This window comes from Leopardus geoffroyi, chromosome D4 (assembly GCF_018350155.1).
Source record: "Leopardus geoffroyi isolate Oge1 chromosome D4, O.geoffroyi_Oge1_pat1.0, whole genome shotgun sequence".
Taxonomy (NCBI): domain Eukaryota; kingdom Metazoa; phylum Chordata; class Mammalia; order Carnivora; family Felidae; genus Leopardus; species Leopardus geoffroyi.
The window spans coordinates 82264280-82289125 of NC_059342.1; the positions used below are offsets into that span (position 1 = coordinate 82264280).

The window sequence follows — 24846 nt, forward strand, 5'->3', positions numbered from 1 at the left end:
CGGAAGGGCAGCCCTCGCCGGACAAAACAACTTCCAGGTCCCATGGTCCTCTCCACCAATCGGAAGGCTCGGAGGGCCACTGGCCCGGGAGAGGGACTTAGCGTGCGGAGGACCGGGTGCGGGGGACCGGGTGCGGGGGACCGGGTGCGGGGGACCGGGTGCGGAGGACCGGAAGAGTTCTGCTACGAGGGTCTCACCCACGACACGGTGGCTGGCTGCGGTTTCGCGTCCGGGTCTCAACCCCTGGGTGCTTCGCCCCTTTGCAGCGGCTCCTCCACCTGCTGCCCGCAGAGGCTTGAAGGGCGCCTCCGCACTTAAGCCTTGGTAAGGCCCTCCCGACTAGGGATGTGGACTCGCCGCGCTGGGGCCGTGAAAGTAAAAGGTGGTGTACTCCCCTTGCTTTTGGATGTTGGTGATTCCCAAAGGTTTCTTTCATTTTCTAGCCTTCCGTTGCCTACATCGAGGTCTAGACTGATCTCTTAAGCCCCAGGGCCAACTTGCCCAGAAGACATCTCCAAGTGGTTGTCCCAATCTTAATGTGTCTTTTAATTATCTCAAGTTCGTATGCTGACCTGCTTCTTAGTGCCTGTAGTCCTTATGTTGGTAAACGGCATCATCCACGCAGCCTTGCAGACAGAAAACTTTAGTATCGTTCTAGAGTTCTGTTCTTTTTCCTTTCCAATCCAATTGCTCACTGGGCTCTTTTTTTTTTTTTTTTTTTTTTTTTTTTGGTACGAGGAGGGTGGGGGAGATTATTGTGATAAAACATATACTTATTTATTTTTAAATGTTTACCTATTTATTTTTGGGAGGGAGGGGGAGAGAGAGAGAGAGAGAGAGAGAGAGAGAGAGATAGATAGAGAGATTCCCAGGCAGGCCCGATGTGGAGCTTGAACTCACAAACGGTGAGTTCGTGACCTGAGCCAAAATCTGGAGTCAGTAGCTTAACTGACTGAGCCAGCCAGTTGTCCTAAAACATAGTATTTATAATTTTAAGCAGTTTATAATTTTGTAAGTGTAAAGTTTGGTGGCATTCAGTACATTCACAATGTTATGTAACAGTCACCACAGCTGTACCCAACTTCATTCTTTTGTATGTGGATAACATTTTTCCAGCACCAGTTCTTGAAAAGACTTTCCTTTACCATTTCAATGGTCTTGGCACCTTTGACTATGTATGTGAGGGTTTATTTCTGGCTCTCTGTCCTGCCACTTTTGAAGCAAGAAAGTGTGAGTCCCCAAACTTTATGCTTTTTCATGATTGTTTTGACCCATTGAAACTCCATGTAAATTTAAGGATGACCTTTTACATTTCTGAGAAAAAGGATGTTGTAATTTTGATTGTATTGGATCTGTAGATCACTTTGGGTGACATTGCCATTTTAACGTCTTCATACCTATGAATACAGAATGTCTTTCAAGGTACCTAGGTATTCATTAATTTCACAGCAATGTTTTCAAGTTTAAAGGGTACTTAATTCTTCTTGATAATATTGTAAATGGAATTGCCTTCTTAACTTCGTTTTCATATTGTTCATAGCTGGTAGGTAGTAATAACTGATTTTTTTTTTTTAGTTTATTTATTTATTTTGAGAGAGAGAGAGAGAGGCAGGCAGAGAGAGATTCCCAAGCAGGCTCTGCGCTATCAGTACAGAGCCCAGCATCGGGCTCCATGTCACAAACTGTGAGATCATGACCTGACCGGAAAACAAGAGTAGGACACTTAACCGACTGAGCCACCCAGACACCCTGAAACAACTGTTTTTGTGTGTTATTGTTATACCCAGCACGATTGCTGAATTTGTTTTTGCTTTGGTTGCTTTCTTGTGGGTTCTTCTAGATTTCCTCTCTCTATAATCATGTTGTCTTTCAATAGAGATAGTTTTACCTCTTTCTCTCCATTTGCCTTTTATTTCTCTTTCTTGAGAAAGAAAGAGAATAGTTATAATAGTTCTGGCTGGAATTTGTACAATGTTGAATAGCTGCAGCAAAAGGAGGCATCTTTGACTTGTTCCTGATCTTACAGGGGTAGTTAAATTATTGAATATGAAGTTTTCCACAAATAAATTATTGAATATGGGTTTTTTCCACAAATACCTTTATCATGTAGAGAAATTTTCTCTACTTTTCTGAGAGATCTTACTATGAAAAGCATTGTATTCTGTCAAATGTCTTTTCTTCATCCACTAAGATGATCGTGTGTTTTTTTCTCTTTGTTTTATTAATGTGATATATTACATTGATTGATTTTATGTCAAACCACTCTGCATTCCTGGAATAAATCCCACTTGGACATGGTGAGTAATCCTTTTAATATGTTGTTGGATTTGATTGTCTTGTATGTTATTGAGGATTTTAGCATCTATATTCATGGGAGATATCAGTCTCTAACTTACTTATGATGCATTTATCTGGCTTTGGTATCAGGTTAATGAAGGTCTCATAGAACGAGTTAGGAAATATTTCTGCTTTAATTTTTTTGGTAAGAATTTGAGGAGGATTGGTGTTACTCATTAAATGTTTGGTACATTTCACTGGTGAAGTCATATGGTACAGGACTGTTCTTTGTTCCGAGGTTTTTGATTGCTCATTCAATCTGTTATAATTGTGTTGAGTTTTCTATTTCTTCTTGAATCAGTTTAGATAATTTATGTGTTTCAAGGAATTTGCCTATTTTCTAGGTTTGCTGGCATACAATTGTTCATAGCATTCTTTTTAATCCTTTTTATTTCTGAAATGTCATAAGTAATATCCTCACTTTCATTTCTGATTTTAGTTATTTGCATGTTCTTTTTTGTCAGTCTAGCTAAAGATTTGTTGATTTTTTTCTTTTCAAAGAAACAACTTTTGGTTTCATTGATTTTTCTTTTTCTAGTCTCTATCTCCACTCTGATCTGTTTTATTTCTTTCCTTTTGCTAGTTTTGGGTTTAGTTTCTAGTTTTTCTTGGAGTGCCTGGGTGGCTCAGTCGGTTGAGCAACCAACTCTTGGTATCGGCTCAGGTCGTGATCTTGGGGTCATGAGATTGACCCCGGTGTTGGGTTTCACACTGAGAATGGAGCCTGCTTGGGATTCTCTTTCTCCCTTTCTGTCTGCCCTTCTGTTCACACGCACACTCTCTTGCCCTTTCTCTCAAAATATATAAATAAACGTTAAAAAAATAGTTTCTAGTTTTTCTCATTTTGTAAAGTGTAAACTTAGGGTATTATTTTGAGATCTTTTTTAATGTAACCGTTTTCAACTATAAATTTCTCCCTGATTACTGCTTTCATTGCATCCTGTTTTGAAATGTTGTGTCATCATTTTCATTCATTTCTAACGTATATTCTAATTTCCCTTTTGATTTCTTCTTTGATCCATTGGTTGTTTAAGAGCGTGTTGTTTAATTTACACATTTGTGAATTTTCCAGTTTTCCTTCTGTTATTGATTTCTAACTTTATCCCATAATGGTTGGAGAAGATACTTTGTGTAGTACCTATCTGTTAAAATCTATTGAGATTTGTTTTGTGGCCTAATTATATGGCCTGTCCAGGAGAATGTCCCATGCTACATTAAAAGAATGTGTATTCTGCTGTTGTTGGGTGGAGTGTTCTATATATATCTGTTAGGTTTAGTTGGTTTATCATGATGTTCAGGTGCTCTGTTTCCTAATTTATCTTCTATCTGGTTGTCCTATTCATTATTGAGTAGGGTATTGAGGTTTCCAACTATTTTTTTTAATTAAAAAAATTTTTCTTTGATGTTTATTATTTTTGAGAGAGAGAGAGAGAGAGGGAGAGACAGAGCGTGGTGGTGGGGGGAGGGGAAGAGAGAGAGAGGAGACACAGAATCTGAAGCAGGCTCCAGGCTCTGAGCTGTCAGCACAGAGCCCAATGCTGGGCTGGAACCCACCAGCTGTGAGATCATGACCTGAGCTGAAGTTGGACGCTTAACCGACTGAGCCACCCAGGTGCCCCTAATTTTTTTTTAATGTTTATTGATTTTTGAGAGAGAGAGAGAGAGAGAGAGAGAGAGAGGGAGATTGACAGAGCATGAGCAGGGCAGGGGCAGCGAGAGAGGGAGACACAGATTCTGAAGCAGGCCCCAGAGCCTGATGCGGGGCTCCAGCCCACAAACTGCGAGATCGTGACCTGAGCTGAAGTCGGATGCTTAATTGACTGAGCCACCGAGGCGCCCCAAAGTTTCCAACTATTATTGTAGAATTATATTTATTTATTCTCCCTTTTAATTCTGATCATTTTTGCCTTATATATTTTGAGGATCTCTTACTAGGTATGTTAATGTTTATAATTTTTAGATAATCTTGCTTTATTGAAACTTATATTAATAAATAATGCTCTGGGGCACCTGAGTGGCTTCGTTGGTTGAGTGTTCCCTTTGGCTCAGGTCATGATCTCGTGGTTCATGAGTTCAAGACTTACATCGCTTGTTTGCTGCTGTCAGTACACAGCCCACTTGGGATCCTGTCTCCTCTCTGTGTCCCTCCCCCACTTGAGCTCAGGCACATGCACTCTAAATGATTAAATAAATAAATAAATAAATAAATAAATAAATAAATAAAATCCTTCTTTGTCTCTTGTAACCTTTTTTTGGATTTACAGTCTGGTTTGTATGATGTTAGTATAACCACCCCAGCTCTCTTTTGGTTACTATTTGCATGGAAATTTTTTTTTTTTTAAGTAAGCTCTAGGCCCAACGTGGGACTCAAACTCATGATCAAAAGTCACATGTTCTACTGACTAAGCCAGCCAGGCACCCCTGGAATATCTTTTTAATAATTCTTTCACTTTTAACCTGTTTATATCTTTGGAACTAAAGTGAGTCTTTTCTAGGCTACAGGTGGTTGTATCTGTTTTTAAAATCCATTCTGTTCAACTCTTTGAGGAGTTTATACCATTTACATTTTTTTAAGTTTACTTATTTATTCATTTTGAAAGAGAAGAGAGAGCATGAGAGAGGAAAAGGGAGAATCCCAAGCAGGCTCTGAACTTACAGCACAGAGCCCAACACAAGGCTCTGTCTCACTAACTATGAGATTATGACCTGAGTTGAAAGCAAGAGTCAGATGCTTAACCAACTGAGCCACCACCCAGGCGCCCTACATCATTTACATTTATAGTAATTACTGCTAAGGATGGATTTATTTCTGCCATTTGGCTATTTGTTTTCTATAGGCCTTTGTGCCCTTCTTTTATTACTGCCTTTTTCCTGTATTTATTTGAGTTTTTGCAGTTAAAAGTTTTAATTCATCTCGTTCCTTTTGTGTATATGCTATAGATGTTTTCTTTGTGGTTGTCATGGGAATTACATTTAACAGCAGTTATAACAATCTAATTGAATTGATACCAACTTCAATAGCACACAAAACCTTTCCAATATAACTCCGCCCTCTCTATTATTGATGTTACAGATTATATCTTCATATACTGTGTGCCCAATAACATAGATTAATATTTTAATACATTGTTTTTTAAATCCTATAGAAAATGAAAAGGTGGAGTTACAAATTGTAATTACAACAATACTTAGTTTTATAATCCCCCACGCACTTATCTTTACTAGAGATCTTTATTTTTTTGTATAGCTTCAAATTACTCTTGATCATCCTTTCATTTCAGCCTGAAGTATTACCTCATTTCAACCTAAAGGATTGCTGTTAATGCTTCTTGACAGGCAGGTTTACTGGTAAACTCCCTTAGCTTTTTTAAAATCAGAGATTATTTTAATTTCTTTTTCTTTTTTTTTTTTTTTTGAAGTTTATTTTTGAGAGAGACAGAGACCGCATGAGTGGGGGAAGGGCAGAGAGAGAGAGAGAGAGAGAGAGAGAGAGCAAGCATCCCAAGCAGGCTCCACGCCACCAGCACAGAGCCAGACGCAGGGCTCGAATTCACAAAACTGTGAGATCACCACCCGAGCTGAAACCAAGAGTTGAACACTGAACTGACTGAGCCACCCAGGCACCCCACTTTTTCATTTTTGAAGGACAGTTTTGCCAGATAGAGAATTCTTTATCAACAGTTGTTTTCTTTCAGCATGTTGAATATCATTAACCCAACTGCTTTCTGGCCTCCAAGGTTAAAGATGAGAAATTGGTTGATAATCTTATTGAGGATCCCTTATATGTAATGAACCACTTCTCTCTTGCTGCTTTCAAGAGTCTCTCTTTTCTTGGACTTTCTACAGTTTGATTATTCTTTCTACCCTTTCTCTCTTCTCCTGGGACTCCCACAGTGGTATGTTGTTTCTCTTGATAGTGTCCCACAGATCCCTTAGGCTCTATTCACTGTTCACATTTCTGTTTTTGTTTTTTTTTTCTTTTCTTTTTGTTCCTCAGATGGAGTAGGAAGCACAGGAAATCCATTTCTCTACCTAGACAACAATTGCACTGGCAGAAACTGTCCGAAATAACTATTTTGGAACTCTGGAGTCCACTTGAATTCTTGCATCTTCCAAGGGAAAGTTTGGTTGGTAAATTGAGGTTAATTTCAGTCAATGTCAGACTTTAGTGTAATAGCACCTCCCTGTTTCCTACCCCTCAACCCTGTGGCAGGCAGCCACGTTCACATTCCTGGTGTGGCTTGCTGGAGCCGTGGTGGGAAATAAGAATCTTGTTCGCCAAATACCGGAGTTCTGTGTTTTGATTGCTGATCACTCCTTTTGAGTTCTGAGATTCAGGCACAGAATAGCTGCCAATGTTTCAACCCTCATTGGCTGAAGCTAGCTCTATGGGATTTGAAGGAACAGCTCCTGTTTTGTTTTTTTGTTTGATTTTTTTCCCTTCAACTACACTTCGGAGCCAGACATTTAAAGATTAGGACATTCAAAAGCAATCACTTACATGGGGAAAATTAGAAAGCCACCATGTATAACCAGGAAAAGATGCAGATTCAGAAAAGAACTGAGAAGACCTTAATCTTTCACCTTAGGCTGATCCTGATCCCTGGCACAGAGACTTCCTTCAACAATAAAACAAACAAAAACAGCAATTCCTGGGAAAGGGGAAGAATCTGATTTCCACAGTTACTACATTATAAGATTCAAATGTCCATTTTTCAGCAAAAAAAATAAAAAGTCATACAAATAGGGAAGTATGGTCCATTCAGAGAAACAAAATAAATGAACAGAAACCATCCCTGAGAAAGATTGGACCTATGTCTTACTAGACAAAGACTTTAAATAGTCTTGAAGTTGCTCACTGAGTTAAAAGAAAACATGAATGAAGTCAGAAAAACTATGAAAAATGGGAATAGCATTAAAGATACAGAAATTATAAAAGGAACCAAAACGAAATTCTGAAGTTAAAAAGTACAATAGTAGAAATGAAAAATTCATTAGAAGGTTTCAAAATCAGGTTTGAGCAGGCAGAAGAAAGAATCAGCAAACATGAAGCTACTTCTGTTTTTTTGTTTTGTTTTTTTTTAATTTTTTTTTTTTAACGTTTATTTATTTTTGAGACAGAGACAGAGCATGAACAGGGGAGGGGCAGAGAGAGAGGGAGACACAGAATTGGAAGCAGGCTCCAAGCTCTGAGCCATCAGCCCAGAGCCTGACGCAGGGCTCGAACTCACGGACCGCGAGATCATGACCTGAGCTGAAGTCGGACGTTTAACTGACTGAACCACCCAGGCGCCCCGAAGCGACTTCTGTTTAAAACACCACTTTAGCCCTCTTCCCACACCCCACGCCAATCCCATCCCCTTTCTTCATCATTCAAGCCTTTATTTTTTAAAAATGTTTATTCATTTTGAGAGCACATGCGTGAGCGGGAGAGGAGCAGAGAGAGGGAGAGAGAGAATCTGAAGCATGCTCCTTGCTGTCAGTGCAGAGCCTGAGGTAGGGTTGGATCTCACAAACCATGAGATCATGACCTGAGCCAAAACCAAGAGTCCAAGAGTCGGATGCTTAACTGACTGAGCCACCCAGGTGCCCCTCAAGCCTTTCTGATCTTAGGCAGCCTCCAAACTGTCCCATTTACCCCATTTTGCCTTTTCTACTCCTACCAGAATGATCTTTCAGAAAATCCAAATCAGATATTTGGCACTGTCCTTGAAAACCTCTAAGGCCACACGTGTGCATAGATTGAATTTCCTTTTTTCAGTTTTAGCATTCACAGACTTTCCCATTCTGGCTCCAACAAACCACATTAATCCATTTGAGCCTTGAAGTATAATTTCCAGTTTCCAGGAAATAACAGGTCTAGAGGAACAAATGCAATGATCTCTTGTGGAAACAACCATTCAGATCTAGAGGGTGGGAAATTTTGCACTTAAAGTGGCCTGATTCTTGAGTAAGCCAGTATCTTAATATTTTCCTTAAGTGCTTGAGTAAAAAATACTTGAGGGATAGAACAACCAGATGCAGTATGTGGCCCTGGATTGGATACTGATTTGGGAAAACTAGCTTTAAAAAATATATTTCAGGGTCACCTGGGTGGCTCAGTTGGTTAAGCATCCGGCTTCGGCTCAGGTTATGATCTCACAGTTTGTGGGTTCGAGCCCCATGTCAGGCTCTGTGCTGTCAGCTCAGAGCCTGGAGATTGCTTTGGATTCTGTGTCTCCCTCTCTCTGTGCCTCTCCACCATTCACGCTCTGTGTCTCTCTGTCTTTCAAAAATAAATAAACGTTAAAATTTTTTTTAAAAAACTAAAAAAATAAAAAATATATTTCAGTCAACAGAATATTTGATTATCGTAGATAATAGATGAGAGGAAAACTTATGGAAATGATATTACTGATTTGGGAAAGCCAACTGTAAAAATATCTTTAAGTTGATAAAAAATCAAATGTGATCTAGGAATTAGATGAGAGGAAAATTTACTGAAATGGTAAGATGGATATTGTTAATTGAATAAAGCAGATTGCTAAACTGTGATCTCATTTTTTCAAAAACTATGTTGGCATCAAAGGATATGCATTACAGTATTAACATTGGTGGGAATGTTATGTTTTATTTTTTATTGCAGTTTGTCTCTATTTTCTATTTTACTCCAAGGCACACTGTACTGAACCTACAATAAAATTTTAATTAAAAATTTTGTTAAGATTTACATATATATTTGGGGTATACATATGAATCAGAGTACATGAAGGTATTGCCACCAAAATATTAAAAGTGTGTCAGGATTTCAGGGGATTTCCAAACACTACATCTATTATTTGATACTACTTTAAAATGGGTGTGTATTATTATATAACTGTATAAGGAGAAAAGGAACAAAGCAATTTTCCCGTGGGACTGCAGCCAAGTCTATTGTAATAGACAAGTCACAAAGAGGAAGGACTACGACAGAGCACGTTTTTGCTTTTTCTCTGGTTGATTTGGGTACATTATCCACAGGAAAACATTACATGACTCATTCACCAGGAAAAGAGCATAGGCTATTTGAATAAAGTAAGGGGAAGAGTGAAGGATAGGCTGTAGAATTAGTTTGTAAACTATCATGACTTAAGTAACACCTTTAGGAGCCACTGTTTTTGTTACCAACTACATTGTAAATTCATTCAGGACAGAAGCTTTAAATCTCATTCTGTTCCTTTTGCTTTATATATCACTTTTGAATTTTTATTTTTTAAGATTTTATTTTTAAGTATCTTCTACACCCAACGTGGGGTTTGAACTCATAACCCTGAGATTAAGGGTCGCATAGTCTATGGACTGCACCAGCCAGGCTTCCCACTTTTGAGTAATTTTAAAATAAAATCCTAGCCCCATCTTTGAATCTAATACTCTAAAACAATCTTGTTTATTGTTGACCTCTTCCCTGTGTCTCAAGTACCTCAAGGCAGCAGTGTTGTAGCCAGTAGCCCTTGGACTTGAGTCAAAAATTTTGCCTTTTAGACTGAAGTATTACTCAGGCCGGACTCCTTTATAAAATAAGAAAAATCGTAACATTCTCGTGGGTTTGTGGTAAAGTCAAATGAGATAACCATAAAAAGACCTATCAATATCTCGCACATTGCGCGCCTTCAATAAAGGCCAGGTGAGGTCAGTCAAGTAACACTGTCAAGGACTGCTTCTGAAATAGTACGTGAACGTGAAAGGTGAGCAGGGGATTCCTTGCTCTTTGCGGGTGTACCCCCTTTTGCCTAAAAGGCAAAAGCACTGCAACAGGTGCTACCTAGCCTGATTCCCCTGCCATGCTGTTTCCAGTCCTTGAAGTAGTTCACATAGTCACATAGCCACTGCCAGTCCAAGCCCAGATACATCACAGCGCTAAGTTCAGTTTCAATATTACTGACAGCGCAGGCGCAGACTCCCATAACAGAGTAAAAGCCCAGGTGGGGCTTCGAGGAAAGGAAGTACGCCCTCACCGCCTGTTGTTGGGCCAATGGGGCTACTCTGTTTAACCGCGGGCCTATGAAACGGGGCAGGAGGCGGGGCGGAGGGCGGAAGAAGCTGTTCTCACGTGAGTAGGGGGTGGGGAGGGAGGGGGCAGGGCGGCTAGGGAGGCCCAGGCGGCGGAGCCTCCGGGACGGCGAACGGCGGGCGGCGGAGGAGGAGACAGCGGGTCGGGTAGGGCCGCGTTTCCCCTCCTCGTCCTCGCACCCTCCTATCCACCAAGCCCCGGGGGATTCTCTGACAGCCCCTGCGGAGAGCCAAGCTGTGTTCTCATCCCGCGGGGCTGGGCTGGGCAGATTGCGCTCACCTCCCTCGACGAGCCGGGTTCTGAGGGTGCCGTGATTGGGGGGAGGGGGAGCTGTGGCGGAGGGGAGAGGGCGCATGCGCAGGCGAGAACGCTCCCGCAGCCCCTGCCCAAACCGGTTCCCCCTGTCTGGGTGGGTGTCTTGTCTGCCGAGTCCTGCACTTGGGGCGGTTCTTCTGACCCCCGGGCAAAGCTGGATTGTCTCTTGACTTGAATGTTTTGGGCCAGGTCCTGTTTGGGAATCTGACTACTCCCTACGCCTCAGTTTCTCCTCATTACCAGCTGGGCCTGTATTTGTGACTTCGGCTGGCTTGGGCCTCAGGCTAGCTTCCTGGGCTGCGCCGAATCTGAAAGACTTGCTTTCTTTTAGCGTTGGCCTGCCAACTCGTACTGGTCTCGTTTTACCCACTTGCAGTTAAAGTGTCTCACTCGCCCCATGTACTTTAAGTATCTGTTCTCAATACCTCATTGCTGTGTCTTTGATTCTTAGCAACCTTCAGGGTTTTAGAGGGTGAACCAGAGGAGAACCCTAGACTTCCAAGTATTCGCTGTCCATTGCCTCGTAGTACTTTGGTCCCTACTCTTTTGGCATTCCGACTGTTATCGTTTGCACCTGTTTTTACGGCATCTCCGTACTGAGGGTTACTGGGGGATTCCTTTATCATAGAAGCAAGAGTCTTAAGAGACTGTTCAAAGTGTCATGCTACTAGTGCTCCGTTAGTTTGAAATCATGTTCCAACTTGAATTTGCGATCTTGTGGCTTTTGTCGTTTTTATTAGAAAAAAAAAAACTGTCAGGGACAGGATTTCACCATTCATTTGATATTTTCATTCAAATAAACACCTGTGTTCACTTACATGTGACCGGAATAGTGGAGTATGAGTTTGTTTCCAGCTGCTTTATTTAAAAAGAGGAAAACAATGGAGGATGAATTGCACTGTTTGTCACAAACTGATGTTTGAAAAGTTGAAAAACTTAGATACCAAGGAAGTACACATTGAACTTTTTAAATGAAGGACCTGTTGGCTTTAATTCAAGTGTGTATAGGGTGCTATTTTAACATATACTGAAGGCTTTTAGGTGGAGTTTCCTTTAAAAAACTGAAAATGAATATGGGAAAGAGTTCTTTATGATTTTCTTTTATAGACCTTAGATTGCATTAATAAGATTTGAATCCATGATTGATTTGTATTTACTGGTAACATTTAAAATTCACATGGAACTTAAATACAAATTAAATTCGTAATTAAAACTAAACTGCTATGTTGCGGCACACTTTTCACTGTTGCAGTTTTATAACTCAGCATACTGTTGATTAACTTATGTCATTGGTGTTAAGTTATATATTTGTTTGGATAGTTAACCTACCAACTATATGCTTATTGGTCTCATTGGCATAATGTTGTGGGGTTTTTTTAATGTTTTTTATTTTGAGAGAGAGAGAAAGAGCATGCACGTATGTGCTAGCAGGGGAGAGGCAGAGAGAGAGGGAGAAAGAATCCTAAGCAGGCTCTTCACTGTCAGCACAGAGCCCTATATGGGGCTCTATCCCATGAACTCTGAGATCATGACCTGAGCCAAAATCGAGTCAGACGCTTAGCCAACTGAGCCATCCAGGCACCCTGTATAGTGTTTTATTAGCAGGTCACACATGCTTACTCTGGATTAAGTGGTTGTTCAGTGGGATACTGTAAAAGTGAAGACACCTGTTTCCTATCTTTTATTTAAAAAACAATTTTTTTAAACGTTTGTTTATTTTTGAAAGAGCGCAAGCGAGGAAGGGCACAGAGAGAGGGGGGCACAGAGAGAGGGGGACACAGAATCCAAAGCAGGCTCCAGGCACTGAGCGGTCAGCACAGAGCCCTACGTGGGGATGGAACCCCTATCTTTCATATTGCATATTGAAAGATGTGTATTTTGCACATTGTGTACATGAAGAAACCTCATTTCCACAAATATATCTCAACTTTACAGTCCAGATTCTTTAAAGAAGTAATTTTCTTTTATTGAGTGTATTTCCAGTTAAACTTCACGGCCCAAACTCTTTTAAAGAAGTCATTGTTGGGGCAGCACCTGGGTGGCTTAGTCAGTTAAGCGTCTGACTTTGGCTCAGATCATGATCTCATGATTCGTTCATTCGAGCCCTGCATCAGACTCTGTGCTGACAGCTCAGAGCCTGGAACCTGCTTCAGATTCTGTGTCTCCTCTCTCTGCCCCTCCCCTGCTCACTCGCGCGCGCTCTCTCACTCAAAAATAAATATTACAATTTTTTTTTAAAAAAAGAAGTCATTGTCTGTTATTGAGCATGTTTCCAGCTAATACATAGCCTACTTTGAAGGTCTCATCATTTCCCAGTGATTGTTTTCACAAGTGACCTTTGAGTACAGACTTCTGAAAATAATTTGTTTAAATCAGCACTACTGTTGACTGTCTTTTGGACACTAGTGTGCTGAAGTTCATATATAGTTCATATACATGCCTGTAATATCTTTGTAGTTTTCAATATAATTAGGTATGATTATACTTCTCAAGCGTATGGAATAAATGAACTTTTAAATAATCTTTCACAGAGATAGAACTCAAATATCAAAGAATTGCCAATTTAACCAACATGCATAAAGCAGAGTTTGGCATGACATTTGGGTGCTTTGTATGCAACTGCCTTGTTTTATTGATTTTCTATAGATTTAGATTCCAAAGAAAGAAAATCCAAGGCCAAGGACTCAACATCCCTGGGTATCAATGAAAAAACAGTACATCAATTAAACAGCTTTCTTTTTTGCATAAATTGGTTACCTGGTCCATCCCTAATCCCTCACCTCCTATTCTGTGTTGTTCTGAAAGATCTTGATTCTTTAGAAAACTTTTAAGTCAAAACACTACTGGATAGATATTTAAACTTATAACCACTTTTGTTGACCCTAACAGCCTTGTTTCTCTTCCTGTACAGACTGGCCAATATGGCAGTTTGCAAGTCATGACCACTTTAGTTTATAGAATTTAGCCTGGAAGTTTCTCCCTTTCCAAAGTAACCCTAATCTTTGAAGTAATCAGTGAGACTCTTTTGAAGATTGTTCTTTCCAGCATAGTAGAGTTTTATCAGGCCTGACCTTTCCCCCCAGATCCCCTTTTCTGTGGATCACCAAATAGTAAAAATAAAGCCCTTATTTTTAAGTTTATACCTGACCTTAAAGTCTGTTTGACCTTGGCTCTAAAGTAGGAAGTGTATCTTCTTAATTGTATGGCTGTGCTGCCAGATTTGGAGGTCCATATCTCTCAAGAGTTCATGCATGGTTGTTACATATCTCTAGTTAAGGTTGCATTCACTTTTATATTATAAATCAGTGCTTCTTGGGATCTATTAATCTTTTTGGGAATAAATTCTTCTCTGTACTAAAGTCTGTCATTTACTTAGGTATGTTAGCAAATTAGTGTCTATGATAACTTTAACAACAATGTTATTAACTGTAAAGTTTTAATTTGACTGTTATTAAAATTTATTTTTCTATTTCCTTATTTGTACATTTTGGTAATTATAACCAACAACCTTTGGTTATAATCTTATTTCCCTTTTTTATTTTTTTATTTATTTTTTATTTTTTATTTTTTTAAATTTTTTTCAACGTTTATTCATTTTTGGGACAGAGAGAGACAGAGCATGAACGGGGGAGGGGCAGAGAGAGAGGGAGACACAGAATCAGAAACAGGCTCCAGGCTCTGAGCCATCAGCCCAGAGCCTGATGCGGGGCTCGAACTCACGGACCGCGAGATCGTGACCTGGCTGAAGTCGGACGCCTAACCGACTGTGCCACCCAGGCGCCCCTTATTTCCCTTTTTTAGAAGATGGCCTTTGTATCAGAAAAAGGAACTGATTGGCAAACTCTTCCTTTGGGAATATATTTTAAATATCAAGGGTATTAAGAGACAGCATGCAAGGCTAAATTGGATTAAATGTTGGGCATTTGTATAATACTGGGAAGAGCCACAAGTTAATCATTTTAATATTTTTAGTATAGAGGTAATAAACTCTTTTATACCCTTGAAGTATGCTGATAAACGGATTTTGGCAATGTAAGAGTAGGAACTTGTCATGTAAATCTCTTTTGCTGTGACACACGATTTTCTATAAATAGACCTCTGATATATCTGCAGGAGAGAAATGGTTATATCCTTGTTGTAGCTACCTGTTGAATTCTTTGTGAATTGAAGAAAAATCAGAAATCTGTCTAACCGCAAAACCTAATATTTCTTTTAGAAAAATTGTTTCCTAGCAGGAACAAATTTTATTTTTAATTATTTTTTGCTGTTGGTTATGAGAAACAATCTTTTCAGATTTAAAAACACCTGTGGAACTTAATATTTGTGAATTTTTTGATACCTATTTTTTATTAACATAAATTAGATACCAAAATAAGAAGGTATTCTTAAGGCTTATTTGTGAAATTTTAAATCTTACACAGTGCCGATTCTGATGCTATGAATGAAGGTGTGCACTAAATGTGTATTGGTTGCTCTGTACAACACACTTGTTGAATGTCCCACCACCCTTGTATAACTATGGACCAGGGCCACCTTGTGTCAGAAGGTGCAGAAAACATGTATGTCTGTGCCAAACATTTGTGTTTTGTCTACACACATTTCCTGAAAATCAAAAAGAAGTTACAGAAAAGAGAAACTGTATTTACTGCATTTATCTTAGGCTCTATCAATTAATTTGCCTGCTTGGCATTAAACTTACATAATTTAAGGACAATTGAATAAAATAAACATTTAAGATTTAAGTGTAGACAGGTTGCCATTCTAAATGGAATAGATCTTCACTGTGGATGAGAAGGAACTATATTGACTAATTTCCTAAAATAAGGGAAAGTCTTTGGGCAGTCCTGCATTGCTTTAAAATATTCATATTTTTAGGGGCACCTGGTGGCTCAGGTGGTTAAGCATCCAACTCTTGATTTTGTCTCAGGTCATGATCTCACAGGTTGTGAGTTCAAGCCCCACATCAGCCTTTGTGCTGACAATGCCCAGCCTGCTTGGGAGTCTGTCTCTGTCTCTCTCTGCCCCTCCCCTACTCTCCATCTCTCTTTCAAAATAAATAGAAATTTTAAAAATGTTCATATTTTTAGACTTATAAAACACTAATGTAAATTATATTATGCTTTAGAAATTTCCAGAGAAAGAAGAAAATGAGGAAACTTTTTTTTTTCAAATGTGTATTAGAAAGGTCAGACATACAATCTGACTTTGTGAATGAGTAGTACATTAGCATTAAGCTACTTTTCTTGTGTTCCCAGAGTTAGGTTTCTGTTGTGGAAATGGCATCCAAATAATTTAAATATTTAGTTCAGAGTTACTGTGTTGAAGTGGCATAAAGTCCTTTTACCTAGAGTTCTGGAAAAAATTGAAGTGCTGTCTCCTAAAATATCCACAGGAACATGGGGAAATCACCTAGATGGGTTGTTGTGTGTGTGTGTGTGTGTGTTTTGTTTTTGTTTTTTAATGTTTATTTATTTTTGAGGGAGAGAGAGAGACAGTGTGAGCGGTAAGGGACAGAGAGAGAGAGGGGGAGACAGAATCTGAAGCAGGCTCCAGGCTCTGCGCTGTCAGCCCAGAGCCCGATGCAGGGCTGGAACTCACCAACCGTGAGAGATCATGACCTGAGCCAAAGTCGGATGTGCCCCCCCACCCCCAGCAACATGGTTTATTTATGTATTTTTAGGTGTCAACAGTATTGCATTCAAATAATCAACTCAGTTAAATGAAATATTTTGTGTACATTTCATCTTCTTATCTCTTGTACCTTTCATTAGAGGTATCAAGATATAGGGGAGTGAGTGTGAACTTGGAATCAGTAATATCCCAGATCTTGCACTTACTTAGTATATGACTGAAAGTAAGCTACTGAATACTCCAAGACTTAGTTTCTGTATTTGCAGAAATGGAACTGCTTATGCTTACATCATGGATTAGGACTGGACAACACCTGGCCTGGCTACTTTCCTGGTTACTCTCATTCATAAAAGAATAGAAAGGTTCAGTACTCTCATTTCACATATCAGAAAACTGCAGCTACAACATTATTTGAGTCATGTCAAGGAGGAGTTCTGTTTTTTTTTATATTGTACCAGACTATTAACTTTAATAAAGCTTCATTACTCATGACAAAGTGAGAAATAACTGAAAACATTGGTTGTCTTCCTTAGGCCCTTTACTGTATTGATTTTGTGAGTTTTATTCTAAAGATCCTATAATGTCATGATTAGGCTTTAAAAACTTGTATTGACCAATGAATGGATAAACAAAATGTAGCATATTTATAATTTTTTTAAAATGTTACTTATTTTTGAGAGCGAGAGAGAGAGAGAGAGACAGAGTGCAAGTTGGGAAGGAGCATAGAGAGGGAAACAGAATCTGAAGCAGGCTCCAGGCTTTGAGTTGTCAGCACAGAACCTGAAAAAGGGCTTGAGCCCACAAGCCACAGGATCATGACGTGAGCCAAAGTCGGACACTCAACCGACTGAGCCACCCAGGCACCCCAAAAATGTAGTATATTCCATGGAATGTTATTCAGCCTGAGAGAGAAAGGAAGTTCGGACACATGCTATAATGTAGATGAACTTTGAAGACATTATGCCAAATGAAATAAGTCAACCACAAAAGGACAAATGTTGTGTGATTCCGCTACTTTTTTGAGGTACCTAGAGTAGTCAAATTCATAGAGACAGAGAATAGTGTGTTGGTTGCCTGGGAGAATGGGAGTTGGTGTTTAACGGATATAGACTTTCAGTTGGGGAAGATGAAAAAGTTCAAAAAATGGATGGATGATGGTGATAGTTGCACGTAAGTGTGATGTATTTAATGCCACAAAATTGTACACTTAAAAATGGCTAAAACGGTAAAGTTATGTATATTTAACCACAACTTTAAAAAGATTAAAACTGTAAAATTTTTTTAAAAATTAAAAAACTTAAATCCTTTTGTCTTACTAATTTCTGTATTCCTATAATTAAATTATCCTTTTTTAGTTTATCTGGAATTGAACTAAAAGAGCCACTTCATAGTTTAAAGAAGTGAATTGTCACAGGCATTGCAAATTAAAATTTGCCTAGTGATGACTTTTAGATAAGCCGGTTTTTCTTGCTTTTAAGTGCTGTAGGCCCAAGATGATTGTTTTATTTTCTTTTTTTGGTTTTTTAAGATAAGCTGGAATTATTCAGAAGGCTTAAATTAATATGGTTCTCTTAGCTCACTAAAAATAATTCAAAGAAACAGCCTTCAAATTCAGAGTCAGACTTCAACAAAGACACATCTATTGTTTAGCAATTAGTAGTGGTGGAAAGGAATTTACTTTTATAAAGAAGGGATGATTTTCCATTGAGTTTTGTTAGATTTGTCCCACCCTTCCCAGGGCTAGGCTATGAGAAATTCATGTGAAAACCAATGCAGGAAAACAAACTCTGGAGCCAAGGAAAAAAGAAAAAATTGAGATTAATATAGTGTGATTAAAAAAAAAAGAACTTCTTTGTCCACTTTAATTTTAAAGGGCTACAAACCCAGAGGATTGACCTGTTATAGCCTCTTTGAGACTTGATTCTTTTTCTTCCTTTTTGTTTTTTTCTGAACAGACAGCAATCTTATCAGGTCTGTGTTTTAGAAGGATAAAATTGGTAGCTACATAGAAGATGAATTAGACTCGGGAGAGAATAGAGTTAAGAGGAGAGATGCATTCCAGAAAAGGACAGAAGCACCTAGATACCTGGATTTGGATCAAGATCCACAGTTTTATCTATGAAGCTAGGCAGGTTATTGAATCAGTCTAAGCCTCTATTTGTCATACGAAGTTAATGTCTTTCTGGTAAAGTTTGTGTGAACATTAGAAACAATGCGTGTAAAGCTTTTTAGTACCATATTGGACATTTAATTGTCCATAGTAACTAATAAGTAGTATTGTCTCTTTATATTTAGCGAGATGATTTAAGTATTCCCCTTAAGATTTCCCAAAGTTGTACTCATTTGCTCACTGGTTGAACAACAAAAATTATGGGTATTGAGAGGGAAGTGATAAGAGAGTGTTTTGGTCCAAAAGGAATCTGAGGTATGTTTTCTGGCTCAGTGTTAACTGCCTTTGGGCTTGACAGTTGGAAATTTGATGAAGAGTCAGCCAGGCACACTCAAGAGTAGTTCTTTTTGAGTCTCTTCATTCCAGTTGTCATCCATATCCACTTCCCCAAGTCACAGCATGTAGTATAGCATATTAGTCATTTGTCCTCCTCACATTACTTAGACCGTACCACTTAAACACTGATTAAAGAGTATTGTTCAACTAGATTTTTTGAGTGCTGCCAGTAAGCAAGGATATAAAAATAATACGAATAAAATCTAACATCCCTGTACACGGATAGTTCACAGGGATGTGTGAGCTTATTGTATGCCCAGCATTTACTGTAGTGGTTTATACGTTATAATTATTTCTGGAATGAATGACCAACCAATATAGTGGAGTAGGAAAGAGGTATAACATTATTTTACTGTGCGATAAATGCTATAGTTCTGTGATAGAATTAAAAAGCAAATAAACAAAAGCCTTAGGAGCCCTAGAGCAAAATAATGAATATTGCAGAAGGAAATGGGGAGATAGAATATGAATATTTGATTGTATCATAAGATTGCTGGTGAGGGAGAAGGACTACCTGGAGAAATGAAGACATTCCTAGATTAGCCAACAGCATGAACAGAGGCTTGAAAGCATAAAAATGCATGACATATTTGGTGAGTTTCTGGTGTGGTTTGATAGAAGGAGATAAGACTAGAATGATAGATTGTCTCCATATTTAAGACTAGAATGATGGATTGTCTCCATATTTGAAGACTAATGATATAGACAGTTTGGATTTTATTCCATTTTCCGTCAAGAGTAGTCAGAGGTTTTGAGGAAAGAATGGGATATATGATCAGATCTAAATTTCAGATGTTAGCTGTGGGACCTTGATAATCAATGCCTAGAGAGAGTCTAGAAAGGGAGACTTATGTTGCAGTTAAGTTGAAAGAGAATGAAGTACTCACAAGTCAGTGACATGAAGGATGGCAAGGAAGGAATAGGATTGGGGTATGTTTTGGAACTAAAATCCATTAGAGTTCCAAGAGAGAATGAGAGAACGAGAACTTTTTTTTGACATCTCTGTCTTGGATCAGTGGTTGTTAACCAGGATAGGGAACCTATGAGGAAGAATATGCTTATGTGATGGATGGGAATTTACTTTGGACACGTGACATTGATTTTGAGATGGCCATGGGACACATGTAGCAGAGTTGTCCTATGTATTCTCACAACATCCTTTGCATACCATTATTTTTTACCAAGCACTATACTGTTTTATAATTACTTGTTTATTTGTCCATTTTTTCTACTGCTGTAAGCCTATCAAAGGTAAAGACTACCTATTATTCCTCACCATAACATTATACATAGTTCCTAGCACATTGTCAGACACTTAATACTGAATAGAAAGGAAAACATAACACGAGTAGCTATATGGAATTAGGGAGAAAACGTAGAACTAACAGTATCATCAGCATACCAAAAACAAAAAAAGTTACAGCCATGTGAGCTAATGAGAAAGTCAGAGAAAAATAGAAAAAGAAGAGGGACAGGGTGGAATTTAAAGAAGGGGCAGAAGAAAAGGAACCTAAGTGATAGCTGAGAAAAGATAGTTGGAGGTAGAAAATGGAAGCAAGAAAAAGTTTCAGAATAAGGAAATGGTCAGTATTTTCATTTATTTCAGTGGTAAAATGATGAGAACTGTAAATAATTCTTTGGGTTTTGAAATTTTGTATTGTTGTTGATTGATTTTTTTTTTTTTCCTTCCAAAATGATGCTAGGAGAGGGTAAACAAAATGCCGGGGCTACAGATGAGGTTTTAATACGTTTTTTAAGAGGTTCAGTGAGGGTTGGTGAAAGGTAGGGGAGCCAGATTTTTCATTGGGATTGCTCTCTGAGTGGGGTGTCCTGTTGAAGTGGTAGAGGTGGAGGCAGTTAATACTTCTTCAAGAAGAAAGAGTTTCAAGAAAACGAAGGAAATAAAGATACATTAGAGCCCTGGAATAGTGGCTGGGAACTACCACATTTTGTCTCAAGCATGTCAAGTTCAATTACAAGTATCATTCACACCTCTTTTATCAAGTTACGTAGGTCACTTACTGGGAGGTGATTTTTGCCTCTACTAATTGCACATTGGCAAATTCATGCCACTGCAAGTTCACTGTTTATGTTACTCTTCTGAATGTTAGTAACTAAAAAACAATACAAATAATCTGATAGTACTCCGTCCAAAAAAAGACTTCAAGTTTTTGAAAAGTAAGTAAACACTGATTATGTCCACTGCTTTTGAAGGACTATCAGAAGAGCATTTATCATGGGCAGTTCTTTTTTATTTTATTCTCCATTAGCTGGGTCTCTAGTGTTTAAAAGGAGATTGAGAATGAAAATCTTCTTTTGGCAAGACCGAGGTGCATTCTTTGCCATGATCTTTGTAGAAGTCCATAGTTAAGCATAGGACCCTAAGCATAGTACCCTGTCACTTAGGGTACAGAACAGTGAATTTAGGCAAAAAGTTCGTAAAGAGTTTTGATATCGTGAGACTAATTTTCTTTGTTTTATATTAAGTAAGCTCTGTGCCTAACATGGGGCTGAGACTCATGACCCTGAGATCAAGAGTCTCATGCTCTGCTGATTGAGCCATCCATGTGCCACATAAAGCTAATTTTCAATTAGAAAATCTCTAGGGATCTTTTTTTTTTTTCCAACGTTTATTTATTTTTGGGACAGAGAGAGACAGAGCATGAATGGGGGAGGGGCAGAGAGAGAGGGAGACACAGAATCGGAAACAGGCTCCAGGCTCTGAGCCATCAGCCCAGAGCCCGGCGCGGGGCTCGAACTCACGGACCGCGAGATCGTGACCTGGCTGAAGTCGGACGCTTAACCGACTGCGCCACCCAGGCGCCCCTCTAGGGATCTTTTATATGTCAGTAAGGATACAAGTAGTGAAAGAAATTGTGAATAATATAACATATTTGAACTTCTGGGTATGATGCAGGAGGCTGCATAATTAAACAAAATTACCTATAGTTTTACATGACTTACTGACTTATAAAAGGAGATACAGAAGGAAACATCCCTGGACTTGACTCACCAACCTCTCCCTGTTAGTAACTAGACATGCTGGGGTCTAGGGTATCACTTGCATAAAAGAAGGAAACAGTTGTTGCCTACCAATACCAGGGTGTGCATAAGTCTATTATCTTACTTAAAATGGGATAAAAATCCTTACTCTGTTACAGAATTGTTAGGATGATAAAATGAGGTAATGAGTGTATACGTTTTAGTAATCTGTAAAATATCATACAAAGATAAAACATTTTTATTTAGAGTATTCCTTCACATTTATTTACATGTAAACAAATTAGAATGTGGAAAATAGGAAAGCTATATATTTTGTCCTAATATTGTGTTTCCTAAACTGAATTATTTAAATTAGTTGATACTATTTCTCTTAAAATTGGAAGTTAGCTTGAAAAGCTATAACTCTTGGGTGCTTATGATGTTCTATGTGTATTGTTAAATGAGATGTACACCTGTTCCTTAGTAATTTTTATAGTAGTTGTGTTTTCTAGTAGTTATATAGTAGTAGATAGTACCTCATTTCACTTATGAAAACTCAGGCTCATTATGACGAAGCTTACACTGTCATTATTCTAACTTGGATTTTTCCTAAGTCTTAATTGTGTGCTTTACCGTCATAAATATGATTTCTTATTGTCAGTCTATAAAAGATGATCTTACCTTTTCATTGGGTGGCTCTTGCTCTTTTCCATCTTTATTTGCCATTTATCTTATTTATTTTTTAGCAAATATTTGAGCACCTAATGTGTGCCAGGCATTGTCCCAGGTGCTAAGGATATAGCAGTTAATGAAACAGACGAAAATCTCTGCCCTGATGGAATTTAGGTTCTAGCTTACATGATATTTAAAAACAAATGATTAAAAGGTAAAGTGTGTCAAGTGGTGATTGATAGTATGGGGACAGGTAGGAAGATACATGGTAGCGCAGCGTGTTTTGGTGAAGAAGCTTGTTTGCTTTGTCCATTAGTTTAAACTCAGAATTGGAATCTGAAGGATGAAGAATTACAGTAGGGGTCTTCTTGTGGTAAATGGTATGAGGGATTAAAAACAAAATTACTTCATGTGGTCTCAAGACAGAGGTTGTGAATACTCTACAATTTTTCCAGGAGTACACCAAGTTCCGGGACACCTCTTTATTGTGGAGGCCAGAGAAGGGGAATCTTACTGTAATTTTCCTGTACTACTTCATGTTTTGATAAACTCATTCCCACCGAGTGATTCAGTTTTTTACAGGTGCCAAAACAAATAGTATTTTATAAAGTGTATTTTCCTATCACCTCCTCAAAGGAAATAGGTTGAACTTTGAGTCTGCCAAGTCTTCTCAGTTCCATAGTGTAAATACTGAAGTATATTATTTTTTTGAGTCTAGAGTATTATAGAAAGTTGTCAATGTCTCAGATCATAGCTTTAGAGAAATTTCCCAGGCCCTGTGCTATCCTGTTAATCACAATTTAAAAAATGGGAAAGGACTAATTAAGCATGAAAACCTTGCCTAAATTACTAGTTCTATAAAAGATAAAGGTTCCTTTACCCAATCCTGACTGTTTTTGGACAAGGCTCAAATTTGTGTCATTGGAAAAGCATCATAATCTGACCGAAAAAGTATAGCTTCTGGAATCATAGATAACTGGGTTCAATTTTTGGCTTTGTCTCTAACCAGTTACATTACAGCCATTATCTTGAACCAGTTACACCATCTCTCTAGGTCTCAATTTTCTTATCTGTGTAATAAATAATATGAAGATTAAGTTAAGAGGCACTCACCATCAAATTGTAACACATTGTAATAATATAAAAAATGTAAAATGCTATAGGAGCAGAAATAAGGCAGGCAATTTATTTGGTTCTGGGATGAGGATGGGCAGGCTACTAGGAGAAGAGGAGTTACATCATGAATGATGAGTTGGAGTTGATGGAGTACAGAAGCAAAGAAATCACTTCAGGAAGAGGATCCAGTGAGGGCAAATAACATGGGAGTGTTTAAGTATATATCCTTAGCAAGTACATTACCTCTTCTAATCTATTTCTCTTTTTCTTTATTGAAGTATAATTGACATACAATATCCTACTGGTTTCAGCTGAAATTAGTCTAGGTCCTTGTCCCAACTTGTTCCCATTGTTTTCTTTACCCTAAATCAGTACCTATTAACTTGTTCAATGTGCCTTTGTTTTCTGCTACACTATACACTCCTTTGGGGCAAGAATCTAATTTCTCGTGTGTTTATCATGTATTATTCTTTATACACTAGACACTTAATAAGTATTCATTGAATGAATGAAGCAAAACTACGTTAAAAATTTTCAAATAAGTACATTTTGAAGTGTCTTTGAATGCCATACTATACATTTAAATTTAGTCCTATGAAATGTAAATCTGATAGTCATTTAAGCAAGGGAATTAATTTAAATAGAAAGCAGCAAAGAGTACTCAAGGGTTCGAGCCTTAGTTATGCCTAGTTAAATGACCTTCTCTTGGAGTTGCCATTTTCTCATCTGCTTAACAGTATTGATCATTTCTGAGTTTCTTTTGAAGTATAATATTCAGGGATTGTGTAATTCCTACTGCCAGGTGTTTATTTAGATGTGAGCCTTTGGGGGGAAAATAGTGCTTGGCACATGGTGTATGCTCAATAAATATATGTTCAATTGAAAGCCCAAAGCATAAATCAGGACTTCTTAATTGGAGAGATTCAACAGACTCAGAAACTTTACCTCTCTGAGGTACACGATGAGCATGGAGCTTGGAGCTACTTTTGTTTATTGGTTAAAGCTCTCTGAGTATGTTGTATTGTTTGTTCTGTTGCTGTTTTGGCAACCAAATGGGAACATAGCCATAAAGTATGCAGAACCAGGTTTTTAAATGGTAGATGAGTTTAAGTTTTATTCCAGGAGTCAATAAATAATTGAGTGGCTTTTTATAAGTGACATATTTTTATGCTTCTTGCTGGGAATTTTTGGCATGAAACTCTTACTGGTAATGTTCGTGTTGAGTTGAGCTCTTAAGAAACCATGGGATGGGAAGATT

The 24846-nt window shown here is 38.4% G+C and overlaps 1 protein-coding gene across 5 annotated transcripts in view; it reads left to right on the plus strand.

Moving 5' to 3' along the window:
• Nucleotides 1-59: 59 nt before the first annotated feature.
• Nucleotides 60-24846, plus strand: part of RABGAP1 (RAB GTPase activating protein 1) — a 180730-nt gene continuing 155943 nt past the window's right edge. The window contains exon 1 of one of the 5 annotated variants that reach the window (XM_045469812.1): nt 60-324. The gene's annotated coding sequence lies outside the window, so the exon portion shown is untranslated. Of the gene's footprint in view, nt 325-10397; nt 10513-24846 lie in introns of those variants that run through there. The other 4 variants (XM_045469814.1, XR_006710416.1, XM_045469815.1 and 1 more) reach the window with 4 other exon arrangements.